Source organism: Piliocolobus tephrosceles, chromosome 3 (genome assembly GCF_002776525.5).
Source record: "Piliocolobus tephrosceles isolate RC106 chromosome 3, ASM277652v3, whole genome shotgun sequence".
NCBI lineage: Eukaryota > Metazoa > Chordata > Mammalia > Primates > Cercopithecidae > Piliocolobus > Piliocolobus tephrosceles.
Window position 1 is genome coordinate 153,174,537 of NC_045436.1, and position 8,033 is coordinate 153,182,569.

Consider the following 8,033-nt stretch of genomic DNA (forward strand, 5'->3'; position numbering starts at 1 on the left):
ATGTTCGTTTTATTTGTTTCGTATAGCAGCCACCACTATGGAGATGACACAAAAAATGCCATGTAAATGTTTAATTGTTTACATACCACAAGCTATTTCATAGTTGGCTTATCAACATTTTGTAAAGTTTTTCTAAATGATAGTAAAATGTGGTATCAAATTATTTAACTAAGTCAAAATATTTACAATGTTGTTTTATATTTCACATCACATTTTCTTTTTTTTTTTTTTTTTTTTTTTTTTTGAGGCGGAGTCTTGCTCTGTCGCCCGGACTGGAGTGCAGTGGCCGGATCTCAGCTCACTGCCGGCTTTACGCCATTCTCCTGCCTCAGCCTCCCGAGTAGCTGAGACTACAGGCGCCCACCACCTCACTCAGCTAGTTTTTGTATTTTTAGTAAAGACGGGGTTTCACCGTGTTAGCCAGGATGGTCTCGATCTCCTGACCTCGTGATCCGCCCGTCTCGGCCTCCCAAAGTGCTGGGATTACAGGCTTGAGCCATTGCGCCCGGCCACATTTTCTTAAAAATAATACATTGCACGCTATTTTACCAAAAATCAAAATTTTAAGAAATGCAAGAAAAGAGTACGAAAAGAATTTCTTCCCAGGCTACTACTGTAATTGTTAAGTAGTGGATGATTTATACTTAAACCACAATTCAAACAAAATTTAGCTTGACATTTCATAAAACCTCTAAAAATTAAAATTGTGTACGGGGTAAAGTGGCTGATGTTTTTGGGGGGAGAGCTTTAGATCTGTCACTTTCTGTCCTTCCCCTCCTAATTCACATCTTCCTTCCTTCTTGCTTGCTATGCCTCCATTCATCACAGACACCACAGCTCTAACAGCAGCACTATTCTTCACTCTTAAATCATGGGCTCTCTCTGGCAGTGTCATGGCCAGTGTTTGAAACAGGAAAAAGAAAACCCAGAACAGTAGTTGCAATAGCACAAGCATCATAAATGTTCCCCAGGACTCCCATCATACAATCCATTTGTGCCAAGTTTAGGTCCAGATCTCCTCGCACTACTGACTAGCAAATCATACAGGAGCTGTAATTGTAGAGTAGATGACAGTCACCTGGCACATCTTGCTGTTCAAGAGGGACAGGAATTTAGGGTCCATGGCTTCTTAAAAGTAAATAAATTAGTGAAATCTTCTTTGAAATAGACCTTCCAAACAAGTTCCCTTTGGAAAAAATGGTTAGAAAAAGATTTTAATTATGTCAAAATTTAAGAGTTTGAATATGACGCATATGATTTTGGCACACACACAAAATAGTCATTCCTGGTCACCATTCCTAGGTATCTGGAAGAACTAAACAAAAGCAGACGAATGGTGGAGATCAGTCTCTCCCTAATAACCTAAGCATATATTTTCTCACAATTTCTTTTGCTTGTTTATCAAATACTGATTTGATGACGACCCTAAATAAAAATGTATTTAATCAGTATTTGATGAATCAATGGAAAATGTCACAATATGCTTTTCATAATAAATGCAAAAAACAGCTTTATAATAAATAGAAGTTTACCACATCCAAAGTGTCTGGTAACAATCAAATGCATTTTCACTTATTGCAATATAGTGAAATAAAAACAGTGACCAAAACTTTGTAATGTCTACATATACAGTTGACATTGTAAAATCATTTAAAAATTGTCAGTACCCTCCTTTCATCTGTAAAGTTGTAGTTTTTATTTTGTTTTCACTTATTGCAGCAAAGTCAACACACCATTGAATACTGGTGTTTCCATCAATAGCAGAGTGATAGAAAGGATTGATAGGATTTGGCCTTTGTAAGTGATTGTGGGAACACTCAAGGAAGCAGAGCTTTGCTCTACATTGTATGCTGTCAGAATATGAAGATAATTCTATGATTGGGCATCTTAAAAACTTTATGTAAAAGGTGAGAGGAATAAAGGCTAAAGCTGTGCTTGGTGAGCAACAGTCATTCATGTTAGCTTGAATAGCAGAAGGATGTATGGTCATTTTTGTGGTGTAGTCAGTGTTCTCTTGTTTTGCTTTCTAAGTTCAGAAATGATTAATTAATGGACATGGTTTCATCTTGATTCGTTATGATCAAGAGAGATTTTGTCTGATAGTATTTTGTGAAACTCTTTATGTTCAACAAGACAATGCTGTTGCCCAGCTGTAAGTGACTAGCCAGCTCTCAGCAACACCTATCTGACAGAACTATGCCAACACTCAGACTGTCACACACAGCTTTTCTCCTTTTCAAACTGCAAAAATGTCCTGGCAGTTTATAAACTTATTCATAGGAGTCAAAACTAAGTAAAACCAACACGATGGTGAATGATAAAAGCAGAAAAAAACGAGTATTTACTATTGACTCCACGTACATAAAGCTGGTAAGCAGACAAATCAAACATGTGGTATTGAGAGTTAGGATAATCATTATTTTTGAGGAAATCTGTGGTCTGAGCAGTGACACAGAGTGAGTTCTTCTTATGCTAATATTTCTTGACCCAGGTATTGGATACACAGGTATATGTTTGTTCATTTTGTAACAATTCTTTGAACTACATACTTAGCATTTGCTCACCTTTCTGTATGTATGTTATTCTTCACAGAAACTTCATAAATTAAAATAAAAATTAAAAAATAAACTCATTGTTCAATTCCCACCTATGAGTGAGAACATGCGGTGTTTGATTTTCTGTTCTTGCAATAGTTTGCTGAGAATGATGGTTTCCAGCTGCATCCATGTCCCTACAAAGGACATAAACTCATCCTTTTTTATGGCTGCATAGCATTCCATGGTGTATATGTGTCACATTTTCTTAATCCAGTCTGTCACTGGTGGACATTTGGGTTGATTCCAAGTCTATGCTATAGTGAATAGTGCTGCAATAAACATACATGTGCATGTGTCTTTATAGCAACATGATTTATAATCCTTTGGGTATATCCCCAGTAATGGGATGGCTGGGCCAAATGGTATTTCCAGTTCTAGATCCTTGAGGAATTGCCACACTGTTTTCCACAATGGTTGAACTAGTTTACAGTCCCACCAACAGTGTAAAAGTGTTCCTATTTCTCCACATCCTCTCCAGCACCTGATCACTTGGACACAGGAAAGGGAACATCACACACCGGGGCCTATTGTGGGGAGGGAGTAGTGGGAAGGATAGCATTAGGAGATATACCTAATGTAAATGATGAGTTAATGGATGCAGCACACCAACATGGCACATGTATACATATGTAACAAACCTGCACATTGTGCACATGTACCCTAGAACTTAAAGTTTAATAAAAAAATAAAAAATAAAAAATGAACTCAAGGGAATGTAATAACTCATAGGTGAAAGCTAAGTATTTATAACAACTTATGCCTGGAGGATTTTTGTATGAGATTTATTTAAACTTCCACATTAAGTTGAGGTAGGGTGAGTGGGAGATACAACCTTGAACCCACTATCAGGCACAGTTTGGAGTCCCATTTCCATGTTCCTGGAGCTGGGAACTGACATGGATAAACCTGTGCTGTCCCCTCTGATAGCCTCTAGCCACATGTGTCTGTTGAGCACTTGAAAATTGGCTAGTCTTAATTGAGATGTGTAGTAAGTGGATAATACCCACTGGGTTTGAAAACTCAGCAAAATAATGTAAAACATGGTTAATAATTTTATAGTGATTATGTGTTAAAATGATAATATTTTAGAAATATTATGTTAAAATGAATTAGCAAAATCTTCACCTGTTTCCATGCTTAATGTAAATACTACAAATTTTAAAATTATATTGTAGTTTATATTTGTGGCTCAGATTATATTTCTTTTGAGCACCCTCAATGTAAGAATGAGATAGCACTTCCCTTGATGTTAAATTAGATACTGCTTATCAATAACTTAGGATGAAGGGAAGAGGGTGAGGGTGCCATTCAAATAATTAAGGCACATAATTGATACTCCAGCATCTGCTGTACTTACATTGTCTCTGAAATGAAAGCACGGAAAGAAGATATTAGGCAGAAGAAAAACGATATTATATGATACAGTATTAGAAAGCTCCAAGAATATACCAGGGTAGGGCAGATGAACGAACTGATCATAGCCATAAGCAGTGTTCTAAGAGAATGTTTAGGAAGCCTCCAAACACTATATGTCAAGGAGAGATTTCTGTATTGCATTTTCCTCTGACTCCTCATATTAGGCAATCTCAGATCTTTCTAGAGGGAGCCAGTGGCAATGAGTCCCCCCCAAAACAGCAAGAAGACTCTTTTCTTTGGAGTAAGAGCAGCTCTACCAGTAGTGTTTCCTCTTTCTTTATATTTCCTTTTTAAGGAGGAGAGTAAGACAAAGAATGTTTAATGTTAGTGATTAATCTGTATCATCTAATAACCTGTGTGGTTGGCAGGGCAGATGTATAGGAGAGACAAGCATTCTGCATCCCGGCTTTGTTACAAACTCATCCGCAGAATAATAGTGTTTCTCTCTCCTCTTTTGAGGAAGCTGACCTATCAAGTAGCACCACCTAGGGAAGTGCTTGTATATACTTGTATATAGTAGAAATAAGGTAAACATATATTTTAAAGTGTGTGATTTTTTTCTAAATAATAAGAAAATTTAGTACAATATTTTTCTGATTCAGAACTTCACCACTCATTTCTTTAAGTTACCACTAAGAAACTTTGTAATTGTAGGAAATTCATTTGACTCTCTTGGTCCTAGTTTTCTTATCTGCCGAATGACAAGGATAAATGAAGGATATCACATTGTTTGTGTAGCTCTTAGGGTTTATGAATCACTGATTTTTATCATTCAATTACTGTTGCCCTGTAAATTATAAAAAAAAAATTACATGATGACGTGCATTTCTGAGGAATTAGTAAAATTGCCATTTACTGTCTACATTATAATATCCTAAAATTTCTTCTGAATCTTCATTTGTCAAATAAATGTAATGCGTATGTATTGTTTCTATGTTTGTGTCAGTCTAGGACATATCTAGAAGTCTCAAGATAAATGATCCTCCAATTACATATTTTTTCTTATTTTTCTGTATAAAATGAAATGTTTTATAAAATAATCTGTACCTACAAGCTGAATTTTGTAACTGTAAAAGGAATTTTTATTTTGTGCATACATCATACTAACAAATTAAATTTTTAATATTCTAAATCAGTTCAGTAACTTTAAGTAGGCATTTGTTAGAAATAGTTTTTAAAATATGCACAATATAAAAATTTGAATGAAACAATTCATTTGTATTTAAATATGTCACACCTTTATATTTAACAACTTGTTAACAAGACTATTCAATGAATAAGATTCAAAATACATTTTAAGAGAGCTAAAAATATTCAACATTTTACTGAATCCAGGTAAATAGATTGGAATACATCTCAAATTAATTTTCCTTATAATCTCACTAAAATAAAATTGTATTATCTTAATTGTCCTCTGACCACATTATTCTCACATACACAGATGTCTTCACTTTCTTATTTATAATGTTTCTATAATATTATAGAAACAAACTGTCATACACTGGGGTGTGTGTGTGTGTGTGTGTGTGTGTGTGTGTAAAAATAACTATTGGACCACTGCGGCAGGTGCAGGAGCTGAGTGGGCCCCGGCCCTCAGCCCGTCCCGCCAGATTTGCTCTCCTCAACTCTCCGTCTTCTCCGGCCTCAGGCTCCCTAGCCCTTTATCTGTCTCTTCTTCGCCCCCGTACCCGCCCCGAGGGCTGCCGCCGCCACCCGCCTCCACCATGGCTCTGAAGAGAATCCATAAGGAATTGAATGATCTGGCGCCGGACCTTCCAGCACAGTGTTCAGCAGGTCCTGTTGGAGAAGATATGTACCACTGGCAAGTTACAATAATGGGGCCATCCCTACCAGGGTGGAGTATTTTTCTTGACAATTCATTTCCCAACAGATTACCCCTTCAAACCGCCTAAGGTTGCATTTACAAGAATTTATCATCCAAATATTAACAGTAATGGCAGCATTTGTGTTGGTATTCTATGGTTACAGTGGGTCACAGTGGTCTCCAGCACTAGTTCTATTTTTTGTTTGTTTTGTTTTGTTTTGTTTTTATTATTATTATTATTATTTTTTATTTATTTTTATTTATTTATTTATTTATTTTTTTGAGATGGAGTCTCGCTTTGTTGCCCAGGCTGCAGGCTGGAGTGCAGTGGTACGATCTCGGCTCACTACAAGCTCTGCCTCCCGGGGTTCATGCCATTCTCCTGCCTCAGCCTCCCGAGTAGCTGGGACTACAGGCGCCCGCCACCACGCCAGGCTAATTTGTTTGTAGTTTTAGTAGAGACGGGGTTTCACCGTGTTAACTAGGATGGTCACGATCTCCTGACCTTGTGATCTGCCCGCCTCAGCCTCCCAAAGTGCTGGGATTACAGGCGTGAGCCACCGCACCCGGCCTCCAGCACTATTTCAAAAGCACTCTTGTCCATCTGTTCTCTGTTGTGTGATCCCAATCCAGATGATCCTTTAGTGCCTGAGATTGCTCAGATCTACAAAACAGATAGAGAAAAGTACAACAGAATAGCTCGGGAATGGACTCAGAAGTATACGATGTAATTAAATAAATTATTGTGTAACCTCTACAAATAAAGATAGGAGAACTCTGAAAGAGAAAGTAACCTCTACAAATAAAGATAGGGGATCTCTGAAAGAGAAAGTAACCTCTACAAATAAAGATAGGGGATCTCTGAAAGAGAAAGTCCTTTTGATTTCCGTTTGACTGCTTTCTATAAGCCCACGCCTCATCTTCCCCTGTGCACCTGTTTACCTGATACAACAGTGCTGCGTGTTGTACGTACTTGGAACAACAAACTAGAAATACTGTACTTCTGTACCAACATTGCCTCCTAGCAGAGTAGTGTGTGTGTGACCAGCCAGTTCTGCAGGCATTACCTAGATGTGAGACTAAAAGCTTTTCTTATTGACTTAAATTTGGATAACAGCAAAGTGTGAGGGGGTTGGTGGGTGTGGTGTGTGCTTGGATGGGAAAGAAAAGGCTCCACTCACCTGTAGGGGATTATTTTTAAGTGGAATCCATTTAAACTCAAAAGAGTTATGAAAAGCAAGGTGAAGAACATGAAGCTGTGTCTGTATTCATTTTATTCGGAAGGAGCTACGTCTTAGGTGAAAGTTATGACCAACCAGATTAAACTCTATCCACATTCTGCATTTTAAGGTCTAGGTTTAACTGGTCAACATTTAAATGGATTGGAGCTATTAGTACATCAAGTGTGATGGGCTTTGTTCCCAACCCTTTTACATTTCCCTACCCCTTCAACCTTTGGCCTTTGAGCCCTTCTTTCTCTCTTCCATATTCTTTGGTTTGTATGTGGTTTCTCAGTTAATACATAGCTAATAGCTCTTATTTTTCTTATGTTTTTAAATGCTTAGGTCTATTTGGACGTAATGGTGAAAATTCCTTTGATGGAAATACTTGCGTATATTTAAAGACCCAATTGCTCCTCTGGAGCTTGTACATTCAAAAATGATTAATCTGTGTAATAAACTGATTACTACAATCATTACATATAAAAATAAATAAATAACTATTGAGGTTTTGTTTCAAAGGGTAAAGGTATATTTACATATATTGTTATACATTATATATTCTATCTATATGTAGATAAATATAAAATTTATCTGTTATGTAGAACAAACAGTTCCTTTGACCTGTTTGATAGCTGCTTCTCCAGACATATCATTAAACATATCTGGTTGATATCATAACTACTCACTCATTTATATTTAAGTAAATCTGTCATTTGCTTTCTGAGGTTCTGTTTTATGGGATTTTAGACTATAAAAGCACAACAACAAGCAGCAAGGTGAACCACAAATGAGATTATATCCGTGGGTAAGGTCTTATGAGTCAATTGAGGAAGTTGCTTTCTTGCTCTTCATAACCACTTTAAAGCATTTTAAAGCTCTGTTGTCACTTGAAAGTCAAAGGTTTTACTTAGTAAAACAAAGCTTTTTAAAGAAAAAAGTAAATCTAGCCGAATACCTTCTGGCCTTCTTTGT

At 36.8% G+C, this 8,033-nt stretch overlaps 1 pseudogene; it reads left to right on the forward strand.

Annotated features, from left to right (window-relative positions):
• The first annotated feature begins 5,737 nt into the window (after positions 1-5,737).
• Positions 5,738-6,578, forward strand: LOC111530103 (annotated as a pseudogene).
• The last annotated feature ends 1,455 nt before the right edge of the window (positions 6,579-8,033 follow it).